Source organism: Fukomys damarensis, unplaced genomic scaffold, assembly GCF_012274545.1.
Source record: "Fukomys damarensis isolate Sample0158 unplaced genomic scaffold, DMR_v1.0_HiC HiC_scaffold_10, whole genome shotgun sequence".
Taxonomy (NCBI): domain Eukaryota; kingdom Metazoa; phylum Chordata; class Mammalia; order Rodentia; family Bathyergidae; genus Fukomys; species Fukomys damarensis.
The window spans coordinates 11,703,737-11,724,366 of NW_022900922.1; the positions used below are offsets into that span (position 1 = coordinate 11,703,737).

The window sequence follows — 20,630 nt, forward strand, 5'->3', positions numbered from 1 at the left end:
TTCTTAGTAGTAGACTTCAGGTTATGCGAAAACTCAGTAATATGGACTCTTCATCACCAAAGCTGCCACTGCAGTGTCTAATTTTCTTGATTTGCAGGCCACCAGAATTCACAATGAACCCTCAATTTGGCACTCTGTTTCAGGGTGACCAGCCAGCTCCCTGGTAGTATGCCAGAGACTTTGAACTTCTTTCTTCTGGGAAAGAGCAGCAATTTTTCCTTTACTAGAACAGACTTATACTGCATTTGGATTTGCTTTCTCTGTATGGTCTACCTCTGTCAACCTCTATGGATTCTTTATTCACAACAGGATATGATCAAGCACAAAACAATGCGACAAGTCATTTGAGACTATAAAACAGTGGAACAAATTAGAAAGAATGATCAAAATATTTTTAGAGATCTTAAATCTGATAGATGCAAATTTGTTCATGAGAGCTGAAACTTGGTTACTTACAGAAAGACAAGTATTATAAAATTGCAAGAGATCTATCACATTGTTTATGGAGTGTTTGACTAGCAGCTGAACTGTTATGTAACAAAGAAATATCTAACATTCTTTTTAGTTATTTGGGAAAATAGAATCCTGGTTTGAGCAGTGTGCTTTTAAAACAAATCAGAAATGAATAGGCTAAATATGAGTAAAGATCGAAAGATCCTGGGTGAATATTCATGCAATGTGGCAGAGCAAACTACAGTTTCCCTCAAGATCACATGATGGCTGTTTGCAGCTTGTAGGTCAAGTTACTTCTTCCTTGCCACTACTCCAGTCACACTAAAAGCCCTACCCATAAGTCTCACTGAAGCAAGTGGGTCAAGTTCCTCGCCCTCGAATCAATAACAGTTTCTCGCGGTTTTCTTGTGCTGATTGGCTCAAACTGAGGTTTCTGAGTCTATTGTTGTAAAGCCCACAGAATCACCATATTTGGCTGAGGCTAGTCAGGACCTACTCCTGTGACTGCTAAGGAAATTGTTACCTCTTGAGTGGCAAGACTTGTGATGGGGAACAAATGAGTAATTGATGGAGATTGGGTGTCTGATACCAAGGAGGAAGGCAGGGATAGATGCTAAGGAGTCTGTGAGGAGCACACTACTCTCCTTTGCAGGACGTCAGAGCCAAGTACAACTGTCAACACTGTGGCCCTAACTCTTGTCTGTTTTTCCTGATTGTACAGAAAGCCAGATACAAACAGATGATAGCTTCAGCTTCTGTTTCAATGAAGAACTTCATGTGTCTTGAGCTGGGACTGGGTGTGAAGAAAGAATATTTTAGTGAAAGCTTCAGGCCTGCGGGACCAGGAGCCCTGGGGGAAGCAAGCAGGAAGCTGTGAGTTGTAACTGAGAGAATTTTCTTGCCACTCTGTCTCCCAACCCTACTCTTGGGTTCCGCTATCTGTGCATTCCGCTATGGTAAAAATAGTAAATAAATAAGTAAAACTATATATTCAAACTAAATCAAAGCATGCCTTCCATTTGGAAGGTTCCTTACTGTGTTGCTCCTGGCTGCAGAGTTTAAGGAGACCAGAGGGAGTGCTGAGCAAAAGGAAGAGAAACTGAACAGGTGCTCTGGTCATAACGTGCCTGGAACTAGTCTACCTTCTACCTTCCGATTTCCTGTTCTTGAGGAAAATAAAGTGTTTCTGTTTTTGACAGAGTCTTGCTGTGCAGCTCAGGCTAAGCTTGAGTTAAATATGCAGCCCAGGCTGGCCTCAAACTCATGGTGCTACTCCTGCCTCAGCCTTCCAAGTGCTTGGATTACAGGTGTGTGCCACCACTGCTCAGCTTAAAGTTCGTTGTTTTTAGTCAATTTTAAAATGGGACTTCTGTTACTTCCCCTCCACCAAAGCATCCAAACAGACACACTGTGATAGGCTGGGGCACAAGAATTGAATGGAGAGAGTCTGAGAACACCCTGGGATTCTCCCTGTGTCCTGTTCCTGTTAGCAAGAGCACTTGGAGACTACTCCGACCCCGCACTGAAAGAAGGCTCCCAGACTTAGCCCCAGGGAATGAAGGGATCAACCATCTAAATGCAGACCCCTGCAGGGCTGCTCCTCAGATGTAGCTGTGGAAAAGAGTATCGTTGTGTTCTTTTGACCAACTTTAACCTCCGTTTCTATTTCCTTAATTTTTTTGCCCTTACTATTTTTATTTTAATTTCACTTCTCGTTCTACTATTCCATTATTAGGTGCTTGGGTAATGATTAAAATCATCATACACTTTAGAATATTAGGACAATATTGGGATGAACTAAGAAGTGGAGAGAAGTTATTGAGAGACCCTAAACCCAGACATCTTAACCGCCCCCCTTTTTCTTTTTGCGGTGCTGGGATCCAACCCAGGGTCCCTTGCATGCTATGCTAGCAGTGTACCATGGATCTCATCCCCAGGTAACTCTTTACTTCCAGATGCAGCGGGCCGTCGGCCTTTTGAGTCGTCTCTCATGGACGAGGAGATTAGATTGGAATTACCAGATAGAAAGAAATGAGGCTGGACCCTTCCTTTTTTCCCTTGACAGCATAAAGGGACATGATTCTACTGGTGGCTGTCTCATCCCGAACCCCTCTCCAGGGGGTTTGGTACCGGGGATCGAACTCAGGTCCTTGCACTTGAAAGGCAGGCGGCGGAACCACTGAACTAAATCTCCAGCCCCAGAGAGAAATACTTTTGAAAAGCCTCAGAAGGAGGATTTGTGGCCAGGCATGGTGGTGTGCCTCTGTTATCCCAGCTACTTGGGAGGCTGGGCCAGGGGGATTGCAAGTTTGAGGCTAGCCTGGGCAACTTAGCTAGACTTGTCTCAAAATAAATCTAAAAAGAGCTGGGATGTAGATCAGTGGAAGAGCACTTGTGTAGTGTGTGTGAGGCCCTGTATATAATCCCCAGCGACACAGGCACAGGCTGAGGTGCGAACACACACACACAAACACACATACACACACACACACGCACGCAGGATCTGTGGTGTGTGTGTGTGTGTGTGTGTGTGTGTGTGTGTGTGTGTGTGTGTGTGTGTGTGCTGGGAAGTTAAATGCTACAATATGGCAGTGTTGAAATATAGATGTGTTTTCTGCTTAGTGCCCATCTTTCGAACTGTCTTCACTCTCTTCATAAGGTTCTTAATGTATTAGCCCAGGTCCTACAAGAAGAGAAAGTACATTAAACGTGAGAGATTTACTTGGGGAAACATCTGTCAGAGAAAATGGGAAGAGAGTATCAGACTTGGAGGTGAGTGTGATGAATGCAGAGTAGAAAACAGGAAGGAGGGTGGAGGCAAGAGTCTTGGACCTAAGCACAGTGTTAAGGTCTGTTCTGGGGAGTCCTTTGTGTATGAGTATGCTCCCCCCACACCCAGAGGGCTGGCCTTGCTCCCTTGCTGAGTCAAGCCTGGGCTGGGTGCTGTGTAGTGATGGTTTTCAGAGCATCCTCCAGGCGCCTGGTTATTTTGGCCCCTGAGGTTTAGGAGTTGAGGGGCACGTTCCTCTGACTGCACAATTAGTAGCAGGTTGAAGAGTGCATCCCCACTGGGTGTACAATCAGTAATGCGAGGAAAATACTGGACATCGCACTACTGGAGAAATGAGACTAGGTTGGGCCAAGAGCTTCTTCTCTGAAGAGGTTGAACTTCCGAGTGGGGAGTGTACCACAGGAGACTTGAGGCACTGAAGCAGTCACACAAGGGCAAGGTGTCCAGGTATTCCATCGGTGGCCCATATCCCAGCGCTACCTTGATTTCATTTCAAGATTGTGTAGTTCAGCTCTGTGTTTCAGTGTACGGATTGCTTGCTTGATATACAGTCTGTCTGAACTTGGCACTCAACTCTTTTGAAACTCTCTGAGTTTGGTACTTTGGTGCATTTTGACAAGAACCTTGTATCTTTGTACTCGTTAATTTGGTACTCAACACTCAAGCTACAACTTGGTGCCGTTTATATATCTCTAAAAGCATTTACTTGTTTTCAAAAATGAGCTCCTTCTGTCCATCTCCACCATGGTTCTTGGCAATTTACAAGTAACAGAAAGTAAGCCTGACATTTTTCAAGACAAAAGTGCGGTAGTGGTATTGGTACTACAGTGATACCTTGGTACTTGTCAGTTGGTCCTTCGAGGCACAAACAGTACCAAAGAAGGATAAGTACCAAATTATTCTGGCTGGAAAGCATAGAGTTCATTAGCTAAATGAAAGAAGCCAGTCCCAAAAGACCATATATTATGTGATTCCATGTATATGAAATTTCCAGGTTAGGCAAAGCTTCAGAGACAAAAGATAGATTAGTGATTTCTATCAAAGCCTACTGATATTGAATGGCAGAAAGATTTGGGTGTCCTAAAAAGTATCACCGATAACTTATTTCCTTCCTTCTTCCCTCCCTCCCTGATGTACTATGAATATGATTAAAATAGCATCAAAATTAAAGGGAAACGATGACCATTAGTGGCTTTATAAAAATTTCAAAAGACACGGTAATTACAGTTATATCATAAATATCATTCAACCAGGACTAGGATTGAAAATGCAAGACAAACTACAATTTCTTGTTCTTTCTGGATAGTGCACCTGTTTGTCAGCAACATTTTTTCATTCCTAGTTAAGAAATGATAATTATGGTGCTTTTTATACTGTTTTGCACAGATGCTAAATATAATATGAATCAGTACTGATAACTTACAGGAGAGGCATTATTCTCAGTTGTGGTTATGATGACACTGCTGTTTTGGTTCCCAATCACTTATATCTGAATGAACTGTCACTACATATGTATCATGGTTATAGATTTTCCAGACACCTTGATTAAATATGGCTAACTTGTTACAGATAATGAGTTATGAAGTATATCTAAAAGTACTGCATAGGCTGGGGGTGTAGCTCAGTGCCATTGCGCCTGCCTGGCAAGCACAAGGTCCTAAGTTTGATCCCCAGTACCACAAAAAAGTAAAACAAAACAAAACAAAACAAACAAAACCTATTGCAAAGTAGGATAACCTCTTAAAAGGTATCAAATCCAGAGAGGAGATACTCAGATCACGTATCCTAATTTTGAGGTTGAAAATTTTCTCATGCAGAAGTCTCATAAAGAAATTCTCTGCTAGACAAAGTGGCATACATCTGCAGTCTTGGCAACATTGAGGCTGAGGCAGGAGGATCGCTTGAGCCAGAAATTCAAGGCCAGCCCAGACAACATAGCAAAACCCCAGGCTCAAAACAAAAGCAAATCTTCTCTGTAAAGAATTCTGTCTTATTTACTTACACGCATACTGTTATAAGAGTTTTCAAGAAACAATTCCTTAAGTTAGCAAAGAATTATCATTATAGCTTTCTGCAAGCACGACATTTGTATTTGTGTAATTCTGGCATCTTGATATTTATTTCTCGGAAGGGTCATTTGTGAGATGAAACTTAAAACAACGATAGCCTTTAAAATGTATATATTTTATGCTCTGAAAATGATTTATTATGAAGCAAGTCCTGCCAAAGGCCGTTGGATGAAATGGCTCTTCTGGGCACCTGAAATCCCCATTGTGAATACCGTGCCCTTCGTGACCTCTTAGGAGATGTTTGCATTGTACTGAGGCTCAGTTGTTTTCTTTTCACACCTGGACAGTCTCTAATTGAGTGAATTAAATGGACAGCCTCCACCCAATAAACTGCTGGGCATCAGCTAAAAAGGGCTGATGTCAGGAAAAGAGCCCGAGATGCTAGAATTATGGTGCCACTTTAGTAAGGATGTTAGTGACGTGGGCTGCTGGGGGACAGGAGGGGGTGGGAAGAGATAGGCGTGCCCATCCCAGTGGCAGCAGCATCTGCTGCACCTGCAGCTTTTATATAAATATGAACAGCCCTTAGAGCTAAATGTTGGCAGCTAAAACCAATTTTTAGAAGTCCATAGGTCAACACTTTGCAAGCTAAATAGCACAGTTCTATGAGTCATACGAGGCCACAGACCACTAGTATGAACTCCTAAGGATAGAATATTTCCCAGAGGAAGTTGAAGAATCTTGAGGACAACACAAGTCGTCCTCTTCTTGAGTAAACCTGGAGTTACGGGCAGAATGAATTCTTACCTCTGTTCTTGGGGACCATCTGAAGTGAAGTTTGGCACAAAGCTTTCTATGAGCTAGGCCAGCTCTCTCCCTGAAGAAGGAGCACAAAACCAGTGTTCAGTCCTCAGCATTTTTAGATCAAGCCGAGGCCCTGTCCTTGCCCATAAGTCACAAGCCATAAGTTTTCCAGGTTGAATCAAATGGCGGGACATGATGCTGCTGTCTCTGTTAGGAGTTGAAGAGCAGAAGAGCCGTGAGATATTCACCTTCCTCTGCTTTCCTCCTGTATATTGATTGGCATTGGCTTTTGCAAAGACAAATCCCAGGGAACCTAGAGGGCAGGGGGTCAGGTGCAGGTGTCATATCCACTACGAAGGCCATTAAGGTTCTGCAGTGGGTGAGAGGATGAGCTTTGGGATCAACTGCTTGAGGTCACTTGCTTTGAAACTGTCTGATCTTAGGCCATTCATGCAACTCATCTGTAAAATGGGAACAATAAAATAGCTACTTAAGAGGTTTCCATGAGGATTGAAAAAGTTAATACTGGGAAAAGGACACCATTAGCTGTTAGCTGTTATGGGGGAATATCATTTTGGAAAGTTGTATCAGAGACGCTAACTGGCTTGTCCAAAGTCACACTACTTTGCAAAAAAAAAAAAAAAAACCAAAATAGGTGTTGGTATTTGAACTTGAGTTCATCTAATTCTAAATTCAGTAATACAGCAGTCTGGTCTTTTTGTCCTGCCCCCAAATTTTCTCGTAATGTTGGGTTTGTCTGATTATTTAATATAAGTGATTTACACATAACCATGTTTTACTGCAAATCCTGGTTACACTTGAATTCAATATATTATAGTAAGCAATGGACATAATTCTAGGCAAATAGCCTCTCATGATTAAGATTGAATGGAAAGAAGGTTCAAGACAATGAGTGAAGATTCTTAGCAGAGCTATACAGAAATATAATCCAGAGGGAAGGGGAGAAGAAAGTCTTTCCAGGAATAGTGAAGCCCAAATAAAAAGGTTTAGCCTATCAGTGGTGAAAATTGAAAGCTTTTCATTTGGTGCTTGTTTGGGGCTGTAGTAGCATCAGTTCAGGTTTGAGTAGTGAATCACACTTAAGAGACCAAAGAGTCTGCCTGAACTACATGGTCTTGCTAAATTAATGAGTACCAACAAGGTCACTCTGAAATATTTATATTAGTTCGACGTTTCTCTATCAGCAAATGCCATTTAAAGAGCAGGTGATTGAAGAAAGTCATAAAATGTCAGCTTACAAGCAGCTTAATGATCATTTACAGGTAAGGAAACCAGGGCTGGGACAGATTAATGATTTGTACAAAGTCACCCAGTGAGTTGGTGGCTGGGAAACTGGATTTTGATCCATGTGTGTCAGTAGTGAGGCTTGTGATCCTAGAATCTGATCTCCTTGAGCCAAATACTAGATCACTTCATGTGTCCTCTATTATGTGGGGAGTCAGAAACTATTTCCGAGCTTCAGTATCTTCATTTGTCTATTTATGTACATAAGTATGGATGTTTTATGGTACTGGAGATTGACTCCTACACCTCTGCACTGACCTGCATCCCCAGCTCATTTTAATTTTTTTTCAAACTTAGTTACAGGGTCTTGCTAAGTTGCAGTGTTGCCCAGGCTGGGCTTGAATTTGCCATCCTCCCGCATCAGTCATGCAGAGTGCTGGAATAACAAAGATGTACCACCACCCCTGGCTCTATTTCCTCATTTCTCAAATAGGAAGAAATGTGGCTTTTGCCTCAGTACATGGTTGTTCTGAGTCTGTGATCCATGAAAAGCTTTTGCCACAAAGCCTGGCATGTAGTAAGCACTCTGATATTAGCTCTTCCTGAGACTGAAGGTCAGGGAACTAATAAACTGCGCAAGCATCTGTCAATCAGGTGATAAATAAAAGGGAAAAATTGGTTCAAATGGACTGTTTATTGGACTGACATGTCAGGTACTTGTAGATCTTTTTATCTGCCCTCCAACCTGTCAGCTCTTGGCAGTAAGAGCTGTGGGCAACCCACATTTGGTAGACTTTTCCCAGGCCTCAGTCTGAGCTGCTCCTAAAACAGCTGCACTCAAGCATTGGAGTCCATCAAGAGCAAGTAGTAAATAGGGTTTCATCAGAATACGCAGATTCTGTGGAGAGATTACAAAGAGGTTCTTTAGCCTATTCTTTATTATAGGACCATATTACCTATTAAAGAGAGAGAACAGTCATGAGGACCTGTAATCAAAACTGAATGAATGAAGCAAGCCGGGCATGATGGTGCACACCCATAATCCCAGCATTCAAGAGGCTGAGGCAGGATGATTGCTGTGAGTTTGAGACCAGCCTGGGCTACATAGTAAGTTCCAGGTCAGTCTCACTACATAGTGAGACCCTGTCACAAAAACAAACAAACAAACAAACAAAACTGAATAAAGCATGAGGAACAATCCATGTGGCGAACTCTAACTTCTACCAAGCTACTGTCAGCTAACTACCTATAGGGCTTAAAAGAGCCAGTGATTTCCTTAACTCTACATAATGCATCAAGTGATATGTTGCTATTTTGTATAATCTCTACCCACATTTTTCATATCCATATTTATGTAGGCTTTAAAGTCAATTATAGAAGCCAGGCATGGTGGCACATACATGTAATCCCAGCACTCTGGGAGGCTGAGACAGGAGGAATGAAATTTTAATCCAGACCAACTTGGTGAATTGGTGAAACCTGTTTCAAAATTTTAAAAAATTAAAAAGAAAAAGCCTGAGCATATAGTTTAGAGCAAAGGCCCTGGGTTCAATCCCTAGTCATGCAAGCAAAACAAAACTAAACTAAAGCCTCAACATAGAATACTGCTTAAGCAAGCAAGCAAGCAGAAAGCTATTAGTATGCATTTTATAATTCTCTTCCTGTTTGGCTGTCTTCCACATCAGGTGGAAATACTGAGCACTGCATTCAGACCCTAACCATGGGCTATTGTCTTAGGATTAGTTATGTAGATAACCATGAAGGCCAGTCTTCATGTCCACTTGACAAGTATCTGTTGACCAGCTGCTTATGCATTGGCCTCTTGGCCCAGGGCTGACATGCAGTATGATTAATGTAGAAGTCAAGTCTTTGTCAGTTGAGCCTACTTTTGCAAAGCACTGTCCAAAGTAAATTCCAAGAGTAGCCCTGGTCTTTTATTATGAAGGTGGATCTTCCAATGACATTTGGACAAGCCACAGAATTTTAGGGAAAACTGTCTGCAAATAGCAATGAATTGGTACCACCAAATCTCAGCTCTTATTTCACTTTGCTCTTGTCACAATCTTAGGAAAGATGAGTATTACTGCCCTTGCTTTATTGATGAAGATTTATAAACAGAGGTTAGATATTGATATATAAAGAGAGTGAGATTGTGCCACTAAAAGGTACTTGGGCAGAAAAAGGAGTAGAAGTTGGATTCCTGAAAGGCAGGTTACTAGAGAAGGGCATCACTATTCTTTCCTCTTGTCGAGCAAATTCTTCTTCTACTTCCTCCAAGGGGCCCACTGCTTTATTTTGGCTCTGAAATGCCCCTCAGAGATCCATGGGTCAAAGGTTGGTTTTCCAGAGTACTGATCTAGGGAGATTGCAGACGCTCTAATGGGAAGAAATGGAAACTTACATCAATGGAAGTGTGTCCTCAAAAGGGACTGCAGAACCCTGGCTCCTTCCTTCTCTCTCTCTTTTGCTACCCAACTGCCAAAAAGTGAGCAGCCTCCTTGGCCACCTGCTCCCACCATGATGTTCTGCCTCACCACGGGCCCAGAGCGTCAGAACCAACTGACAGTGGACTGGAGTCTCTCATGCTAGGAGCTAAAATGAACCTTATTCTTTGTAAAAATTATCTTAGGCATTTTGCTACAGTAATGAAAAGTTAATTTACATACTTAGCTTTGTTTGAAAAGAAAAATTCAAGTGTGTTCTAGTGGAAATAAGCATTACCAGGATTAGTTCCTTACGGTTCCGTTAGTTAGCTGTGTAATCAAATTGACATTTCAAGAAACTTTTCCAGGGACTTTGAAATTCTAAAAGTCTGAATTTAGGGCTATTGCTATGAATCTTAAGTATAAGAAATAGATACCTGGCTTCATCTATTCCCCCATTCACTCCCAAACGTTCTGGCAACTGCCCCCCTTCATCCCCACTATTTAAGTAAAAGCACCCCTATCTGCACAAAGACGCTGATTCTAGGTGGATACCTGGCTTAAGATGAGTCTCAGAATTTGGAATCACAATGAAGAGAATATACTCTTTTTCTAAAAAAAAGTAAATCTTAAGAAAAAGAGACGGCTGTACTGTGTTTATGTGGACTGATAAGCAGAGAAAGCTGTTGCAGAGTGGGGGAAAAAAAAGACCTAAGTAGATATCAGTAAAGGGCAGATAGTTGATAAACACTGACATTTCCCAGGGAGTTGAGTCCCTAATTTCAATTTATTCCTGCAGATTGGCCATTTCCCTACCCCTATGAGTTAGTTACTTTTCCATCTCTGTAATACATTCTTCCTTTCTGGGAAAATTAGTCTACTACATATCTATTCATTTTATACTACAAGATAAAATTGGAATAAGTAAGTATGCCTACAGGAAATACTTTTCTGTATGCTAACAGCTGAAGAAGAAGATTAAAACAGAAGCATATGTTTCTTTATTAGCTCCAGGCTCCAAGGGCTGTTAGCAGGCTTGGTAGTTTTGGCAAAAGTCACTTTGCTTCCCAGGTCAATCTGACCTTTGCCAGGGTTTCTTTTGTGCCATATTCTGTATGCCCACTAGGTTATCCCTATTCTGAGAGAACATGTAGTAGGGGATCATTAATTGCTTATTGAATAATACATTGCTTGACTTTGAGTTGATTATATTGTGATAACATTGTGTGTGTGTGTGTGTGTGTGTGTGTGTATTTTACTGGAGATTGAACCCAGCTACATCCCCATCCCTTTTTTATATTTTATTTTGAAAAAAGTTACTGCTAAATTTCACAGGTTGAGCTCAAACTTGTGATCTTCCTGCTTAGCCTTCTGGAGTGCTGGGATTGCAAGTGTGTGCCACTACACTTGGCTACATTTTACTTCTTTTGCCTGACTAAATGATGGCATAAATCTGGAATACGCTTTCCCTTGATACCTTCTTGCTGACTGGGGCAGCAGGAAAATCCTTTATGGGTTGCTTTGTTTTAGCTGATGCATTATTTTAGCTGTTTTAACTCTGACCCCTGGTCTTGTCCCAAGTCAGGATGATTGTGTTATTCTCACTGTACAAAAGATAATTTTTGAACCTGAGGACATTTGTGCATTATGAGCTGGAAAATGCTTGGCATAAAGTCTGTGTTGTTCATTCATTGAATAATTACTGAGTTATTTCTATGTGTAAGGTATATACTGCATGCTAAGGTTGTTTCACAGGATATCAGACAAATATCTTCAACTGCATGGATCTTATACCTAGTTGAAAAGAAAAGCAATAAACAAGTATAGTACCAAAGGGCTGGCAGATTTGGTATCTGGTGAGGGCTTTCTGGTGCACAGATTGCTGTCTTCTTGTTGTGTCCTCTCATGGTAGAAAGGATAAAGAACTCTCTGGGGTCCTTATAATGGTTCTAATCACATTCATGAGGATTTCACCCACATAACCTAATCTCTCCCCAAAGGCCCACCTCTGAATATCAGCACATCAGGGTAAATTTGGAGGTGAGCCGGGTGTTGTGGTGCATGCCTGTAATCCTAGCACTCTGGGAGGCTGAGGGAGAAGGAACTCAAACTCCAGCTGAGCCCAGGCAACTTGGTAACTTAGTGAGACCCAGTCCCGGTATCACAAAAGAAAAATATTGTATGGGGAATGAAGGTGGGCAGGAGGTGGCAACATAAGCATTTAATCGGTAGCAGTTAGTGTGTCTTAACGTCCTTCAGAACCTCAACAATGCTGCAGACGCTTTTGTTATTTCTGATTTGTCTCAAGGAAACCAAGTTGCTGCAAGATTTAAAATCCCACTGTCTTGGTTCATGATTTTGGGCTGAATATTGACTTGACAATCATTAACATTTAATAAGATAACTATGCTTAAAAGCATGTTGTACACATAAAACAAAGGGAGACCACTTTTAGGCTAATAGATTTTATGTTTTATTTTCATTTACAAGGTTAGAATGAATTACAGCTGATGCAGCCTTTTCCATTTGTTACATAAGCTTCAAGGTAGGAAGATTTATTAAAAAATGCTTTCATTAGGGGAAAGAAGAATGAACTGATGGAGCACAGGGGATTTCTAGGGCAGTGGAACGATTTGTGATTCTGCAATGCCACATACATTCGTCTAAACCCAACCCATAGAATGTAGAACACAAAGTGAGCATTAAGGTAAGCTATGAACTTGGTTGATAATGGTTTACCTCTGTTAATTGACTGTAACAAATGCATCTCTCTGGTGATGATGTTGATAATAGGCAGGCTGTGCGTGTGTGTGGGAGGGAGGTATGGGAACTCTCTGTACTTTCCACGTACTTTTACTGTGAACCTGAAAGTGCTCTCTAAAAGGTAGTCTATTTCAAACGTGATTTCACAAAGCTTTCCAATACAAACATGTTTGTGAATAGTAGAACTTCTGATTTTCAGAATGTTTTTATTAAAAATCTTAGAGCCATTTTTTAAACAAATGTGTACTTTTTTGTTTTTATTTTTTATTAGTATGCCTTTGTATTACATAAAGATTACACGCCTTGAGTGGTGTTGGTACGTGTACACAACACGTTTGCGTTCTTGTCTTCGTCTCCTTTCCCTCCTCTCCTCCCTCCCTCCCTTTATCTTTTGATCCCCTTCCCATTTGTACAAAATTGGTTTCCCTACTTCCTAGTACCTATTTTTTTGTTGTGCTCCTTATTTATATTTTAGATTGCTCTTATGTGACCATGCGTTATTTAAACTTATGTATCTGACTTATTTTACTTAACGTTATGATCTCAACATGCATCCATTTTCCTACAAATGACTCAAGTTTATCTTTCTTTATGGCAGAGTCTATGGAGATTAAAAAGTACACTGAAGACATTTGATGAGAGCCTTGTATGTATGTATTTTTTTTTTGTACCAGCAGTTGAACTTGGGACCTTGCACTTATGAGGCAGGAGGCAGAACCACTGAGCTAAATTCCCAGCTCGAGAACCTCTATATTAAACTGCTTTGTGCAATGAAGAATCACTTTTTAATTAGTGTTTCTCATATAGAGTAAAACAAAATAAAATATCAAATTCATTAATAAATCCAGAAATGCCTTTAAAAAAAAAGTACCACAGACCAGCAACACAGCAACACAGATTTCAAGAGATCCTTAAGACCAACTAAAAATTGGGAGACAGATTCTCTCAGACGGCAATAAAAATACTTGAAATAATTGGAGATTTTCTGTGATTTCTGGTTGTTTTATAACCTGGGGACAATTGTAGACTTGTGAAAATAGGTGGAATTTTCTAAGTAGTCAAACAAAGAGGTATAGCTGAGTGGCAGAGTACTTGTCTAGGATGTATGAGGCTCTAGGTTTGATCCTCAGTACCACAAAAGCAGAAGAAAAAGGGAACAAGCAGGAAGGGAGGGAGGGAGGGAGGGGAGGAGGGAGAGAGGGGAAAGGAAAGGAGAAGTGAGGCAGATTATTTCATGGGATAACAGAATACAAAGTGAACCTCTGGAATCACAGGAGAAAAAAGAGGCATAATTGGCAATTTCATTCTTGGAGGGCTAGATGAATGTAGCTTAGTATGGTGGCTCATCCTGTTCCTGTGAGTAACTGTGAACAGAGTGTGGACGAAGAAGAAGATTTCCACTTGAATTCCAAGTGGAAGTAGTCTTAGGTATGAGGTATTTTAAGTCCTTTGCATAGTATTGCTAAGCTCGTCTTCTTTCTAGAAAATAAAACACATGGTTTAGACTCTATGAGAGGTCATCAAAATTCCCTGAGCAGCCGGGTGTGGTGGCACACTCCTGTAATCCCAGAACTCTGGAGGCTGAGGCAAGAGGATTGCTGTGAGTTTGAGACCATCCTGGGCTACATAGTGAGTTCCAGGTCAGTCTCAATTACATAGTGAGACCCTGTCTCAAAAAAAAAAAAAATTCCTAAGTAGAGCCATGGAAATCATACAAAAATATGGAAACCAGTAAATAAATGGTTCTGATAAAACCAAATGGAATCCAAATCCAAGTCAACGTGTTCACAAGTGAGACAGAATGACACCCCACAGGTGTTATAGCTTTGTGTCTTCCCAAACCCTCATGCAGTCATAGGTGGAGCTTTTGGGAGGTGGCTGGATCTAAAGTGTGTGATGCTGGCTGGGATCAAGAATGTGATGCTGGGATTGATTCATGGTGCGTTGCTAGGATTAAGGCGGCCCCGCTCTGGATGTGAGTGCTACCTGCCCTAAGGGTGGGTAGCCTGGATAGAATATGAGGGGCAGAAAGAGGGCTACTGCTGCTGCTTCTGTTGCTGCTGCTTGTCTTCTGCTGCCTCCTGCCTACTCTGCAGTGCCCCCTCGGCCATGCCACCCTGCCTTGGATCCAGCCAATTATGGACTGAAACCTCGACAAACTGTGAGTCCAAATAAACCTTTCTTCCTTTAAATTTAGGTGTTGAATATTTTGTCTCAGCAAAGGGAAAAGTAACTAAGACACCAGGATTGCACAATAATGACCACATTGGATGGAGGGTTGGGAAGGAGGATAGTATAACAGTGTGTATGGAGAAAGCAAGTGCAGTACAAGGCAAAGCCTCTGTAACTTTCTGGAATCGATATATGTACTCAGTCAAACGCTGAGAAAAGAATTTGGAAATTTCTTGAGTTTCCTAGTGGCTTGGGATAAGGATTAACAGAAAGGAAGGACTCAAGTAGTACTAACACAGGGGCCTCTAAGATGCCCTTGGCCTCCTCTGCCTTTTCCTTCTCTGAGGTCCCCATTGTTATGGGGCTGGTCCTTCTCTTTCTAATGATGCTGTAGAAACATCAGTCCTCACTGTGATCAGCCCTGGACCTACATATGGAATAGGGTAGAGAAGAAGAATAGAGACCAAGCAGTCCCAGTGTGCAGGTGCTTTTTGTGAGTATGTGAAGGCTGTTGCATTGTACAAGTTAGGTGGGAAGTAGAAATTAGTAGACTGTGATTCTAGTTTTTCCAAATGCCCCCTCTTCTATCAAATCACATATTAATAGTATAGTATCATAATATATTTGTTATACAAAAGGTTTCATCCAAATTGCAAATATCCCCTTGTAAGCTCCTTTAGAAATGGCAGTACTTTTAATTGATTCAAATTTATCAGGCTTAATGCTATTAAGTAAAAATACTTTGAGAGTGTAACAGCTGAGTAAACATTAAGAAGAACAAGAAATACTTTAGGGAGAATAACTAGTAAAAACAAAAAAACCAAAAAACCATGGGGCAGCAAAGTTCTTTGGGTTTGATTACTTTTAATCCTTATTGTCAAAAGACCAGGGGAAGAAATCCCCTTAGTAAAAATTCGGAAATGTGATCCCCAAGCAAAAATTCCCCTATAACTGAGTCACAGGTGGAAATCCAATTTTTTTTTAATCCTGTGGTCAGTTGTTGACACACCAGAGCGCTCTGCAAACACAGTTGTTTAAACACAACAGCTTGCCATTACTTCATGGATTCATTAATCACAGTTCAGCTTGCTATCAGGAGAGAAAATTACTGGTGTTATTAAATTTCCACCCCATTACCTTGATTTTCTTCTTCATTAGATGTCACAAGTTTACCAAGTTGGAAAGTCATCAAAGAAACACAATACACTTGATGATATCTTGGAAATGTAAATACTTAGTGCAATTTTGTTAATTCACAAAATTTGTAAAGCATCACAGTAATCTATTGAAGATAGTTTTTAAGCTTTTTTTTAAAAAACCCCATCAGGTATAGATATTTCAAGCAGTACTTGAGGAAAACTTTTTGTTGTGTTTTGTTTTTTAAGATACTGTCTTGCTCTGTAGCTCAGGCTAACCTTCAATTCACTATGTATGCTAGGCTGGCCTCAAACTTCCTGCAATCCTTCTGCCTCAGCCTCCTGAGTATTGGGATTGTAGGTTCCCCAACATACCTGGTAAGGAAAACTCTTGAAATGATAGTTTATAATAATTGGCCTCTACCACAGTAATGAGTCTGTTACTCCATTAGCCTTTCTGATGGTCTCCAAGTTACTGTACTCTCTTGTCTACACTTGATCTTAGCCAAAAGGCCAAGAAGCAATGTGCTCTTTTGCCTAAATGAAAGACTGCCACTTACCTTTTACTGCATTCTCCAAGAACATTTCTTTCCAACAAAGTGAATCTCCAGCCCTCCACAGTAAATGTTCAGTGATCCTACCTTTAGCTTTGGTTCTGAAACAGATAACTTTTAAGATAAATTGAGATTATAAATAACATTATCCAGTCAATCCACACATATTTACTAACTACTATTTATAGGAATTGAGATAGCACTACAGAAAATATAGTACAAGAAGATAGGATCTGCCAAAACTTCGCACTGTTGATGGGCTACAATACACACAGACACAGAAAAAGCTAATGGTGACTGGATGTTATAGGTAGAAACTGCCGCAGGACTTTAATGAACTGCTCTAGACAATGGGGATGAGACTATCAGGCCATCCTCAGAAGAGGAGCCACGAAGTGGGAAGGTGGGGAGAAAAATAAAGTGATGAAGGATGGGGAGACTCATTTGTATTGAAGAGTAAAACAGTGAATGTGCAATAACTATAAGCCTGTTTTTCTGCATAGTGCCTGCATGAGTATATTTCCAATATGAAAAAGATTAATCTAGGCACATTTGACTGAACTAATGTCAGTTCGAAAAAGTGAAGTACAAGCCACGCTTGATTGTTTCTGGCTCCATTTGGAATCACAGGAAATACAGTCATGGCTGGCCCAGGTGCAGTTACCATCTTTGCTAAATTTGTTCCCCTCCTACAGTTTATCCCAACCAAATCAGTGATGACTGATCATTGTCGTAATAGGGAGTTTTACAGATTGTTGTAGCTGGACCTGACTCTTCTCAGTTTAATAGATCTAAGAAGCTCATAAATTCTTCCCTTTAAAAAATGTAGTCAGATACCGAATAGTTTCCCTGGTGTAAATAATCTGCAACAATGCATAAGATTCTAATAAGATTACTGACATTTAGAAATGGGAAGAAAGGAGCTAAAGGTGTAGGGAAGGTGGGACGGGTAGGAGAAGAGTAAAAAGGGAAAAGAAAAAAATGTGAGAGAGTGAAAAGATGAAAATAAAGTGTTTATAGATGGAGAGAGGAGGAGGGGGTGAAGGGAGGGCAGAGGTAAGGGGAAAAAATGAGAATCAAGACTTGTCATGTAGAGGTACAAGATCCCAACAATGAACGTAACTGTACCGTATCCCTAAAATGTACCAATAAACTCAATTAAAGCTGAAAAAAAAATGTAGTCAGTTTTTTTGTACCTTAGTTCCAGGTAATTAGGTTCATGCAACCCAAGCGGTATTAGTAAATCATAAATTATGTTCTCTACAAGAGCATACTTTTGTTATTTCTGCTTGGCCAGTGTCCTGATGTGTGCTTTTTGTTGTACCACAACCAGAACATCTATGATAATTTAATGAATGTACAAATACAAGCTGAGGTAAAGAAAGTAAATTCAAAAGAAGTACTCGGAATGAAAAGAATGACTTTCTGAAGGAGACAATTATTGCGTTTGTCTGACCAGCACCCCTTCCTCTCTATTGATGACAGAAGATAGCAGCCTTGCTCTTTATTTCTACCACTTCCTCTTGCTATTCCTAGAAGTCTTATGGGGTTGGCAATCAGAATTCTTGCTCCATCTCCCCAAGCTAAACTCTAGGGGAAATTAGAATTTTCACAGGAGAGACAAATGACAAAAAGAGATTGAAAATTATTAGTACAACAGTAGTGATTTGGAAAAGACTTTCCTTTAGTTCCTATCTCTTAAGGTTCCCGAATTGTGTCCCGATGAATTTGCCTTTCCAGAGGTGTGGGTAGTGAAACCTTCAGCACTTTGATTCTACATATTTTCACCTGTCATGCTTCTGCTTCTTATTATTTTTAAGTTAGGGTAGATCTGGGGGTTTTGTGGCTTATAATAATAGAGGCTTAGTTAGCCTTCTTGTTTCCACTTTTAACCAGGGATGGATTAGGGATGGGAAGGTTCTAATTAAGCATCATTGGCAGGAAGCATGGCTGACATCATATCAGTGACTCTCCAAATGTTGATTTTGGCATAATTGATTTTAGGAAAAAACGAGGTAAACAGAAGCAGCCAATGTGGGAGAACAAAGAAACAAAGAAACAGCTCCCTCATGCCTCTCATGACAATAACACCAAAGCAGACAGGCCTCACTATGAGTGCATTTTGGTACACCTGTATCTCATGACAGATACCTATTTCTATTTTCATATACAATGAAAAAAAACATTTGTCCCCAAAAGCTGTGTGTCAGGCTTCTGAGCTGACCAAAAAAAAAGAGGGGCCAGGGATTTAACTCAGTGGTTCTGCTGCCTGCCTCACAAATGTAAAGTTTGGAGTTCAATCCCTGGTACCAAAAAAAAAAGGATATTGTTGTTGCCAGCTGATTTCTCCGTCAGAGTTCCTTGTTTACTTTCTTTTTGCATCAACCAACCATTCAAGTTGTTCAGTGTCATATTTTGAAGGGTCCTTATCGGCAGGCCATGGATTCAGCCCTTGGTATCAGAGAGCCATTAAAGGGCTTAAGATTTTATTTTATTTATTTATTTTTGGTATCGGGGATTGAACTCGGGTCCTTGTGCTTGCAAGGCAGGCCACCAAACTACTGAGCTAAATCCCCAGTTTAAGATTTTAAAATAATAAAGTTTGTAATCTAATGTCTCAAATTTTTTGTGTAGCAAAATCCCACACAGTATATGTGTTACCAATGCTCAGTGCAGCACAAGCGGTCTTAAGGAAAATCTACTGGATTCAATAAAACAAAAATGCTTTCCTTTTATCTTAAGTACATTCATACATTGGGCAGAGGGGACTGGGTGGACACAAAAATAAAAAGGAGTGAGAAACAGCTGGAAGAATCAAGCAACAACGTTTTATGTTTTTAAGCTTTGAAATATCTAGACATGTTGAAGAGAGAAGAGAAAGAGCCTCTGAGGAGGAAAGGGATCATCAGAGCTGGCTTTATGGGCAGATGACCTTTGCATTCATCAGGGACCTACATTTGGTTTCTTGCTTTGCTGTTACTCTTGAATTTTTTTCATTGGGCCAAACATTCTCTAACTGGTCAGGTGGAGGGACATATATGTGAAAGTGCTCTGAAAGACATGAAGCACTATTTGGTAGGCTGATTAGTTGCCCCCAAGTGTCTATGCCCTAATTTTCAGAAGTTGTGAATGTGTTACTCTGTATGGCAAAAGAGATTTTTCTCAATATGATTGAGAAGCTTTAGATAGATTATCCTAGGTTGCCTGGTGAGTTAAAAGTAATCCCAGGAGTTCTTTTGTGAGAAAAGCAGCAGAGTTAGGGTCAGGAAGAGAAGGAATAAGATAATGGAAGCAGAAGTGAAGGAGATGTACCCTTGATGTGAGGGCATGAGTTTGGGAATCCAGGAGCCTTCTAGAAGCTGGACCCTAGACAAGGAAACTTATTACCCCTAAAAACCTTCAAAAGGAACACGGTCTTGCAGCTCCTTTTGGGACTTCTGGCTTCTAGAATGTAAGATAATAAATTTGCTTTGTTTTTAGCCACTTCATTTGTGGTAATTTGTTACAGTAGCAGTAAGAAAATAATACATATTAGATAGACCTAAGATGCTAGTCTTGTTGAAACATAGGGTATTGGTAAAATTCACAGCAGTTACCATTTGTCGATACCTCCTCCTACGTGCTGTATTCCAAGTCCTTTATGTATACAACATGTAATCTTAAAATATTTGAGGTGGGAATTAAGGCCACATAACTAGAGTGCATTACATTTGGGATTTCGGTCTAGTCTGTCACCCCAAGTTTTTATGTACGTTTATTCTCATTCCCTTATTTCCCTACACACTTTCGAGTTTGTTCTCGAGCTTTCACGTGCATTATATTTGGATGTATCAATATATCAACGGGAGGTGGGGTGGTGACCTCTGCGACTCATAAAACAAAGGCGGTGAACCTATCCCGCCCGGACGGAAGACTTGTCAGGGTAACTGTAGTAGATGTGAGGCTACAGAGAAGTGAAGGAGACCAGCGCTTAAGCTCCAGTCCCAACTTGGGTAGGTGCTGGGTGAATCCTGACTCCCGGCAGCCATGAGGCGACCGGGCCCTTTGCGGGACCGCCCCCAATCTCGTTTCCTTCAACACCGGAGAAGGAAGCGGCTTCGGCTGCACTACCCGCCGAGGCCATCCACGCCCCCGCCCTCTCGGTGTTTTGGAGCCCGCGTGGTCGCGCCTCATTGGCCGCCGTAGAGCCCGGCCCCGGGAAGGTGGAGCGGCCTCCCTGCTTCTAGCTGGCCGTTTGCTAGGTCTCCGGCTCCGCCTTCTAGCCGCGGGGGGGCGGGGGG

At 41.1% G+C, this 20,630-nt stretch overlaps 1 long non-coding RNA gene across 1 annotated transcript; it reads right to left on the reverse strand.

Annotated features, from left to right (window-relative positions):
- Window positions 1-13,654: 13,654 nt before the first annotated feature.
- On the reverse strand, window positions 13,655-20,592 carry LOC109117956. The gene is made up of 3 exons (XR_002025265.1): window positions 19,947-20,592; window positions 16,357-16,464; window positions 13,655-13,967 (listed from the first exon to the last, which is right to left on the reverse strand). It is a non-coding gene; the product is annotated as an uncharacterized LOC109117956 (long non-coding RNA).
- Window positions 20,593-20,630: the final 38 nt, after the last annotated feature.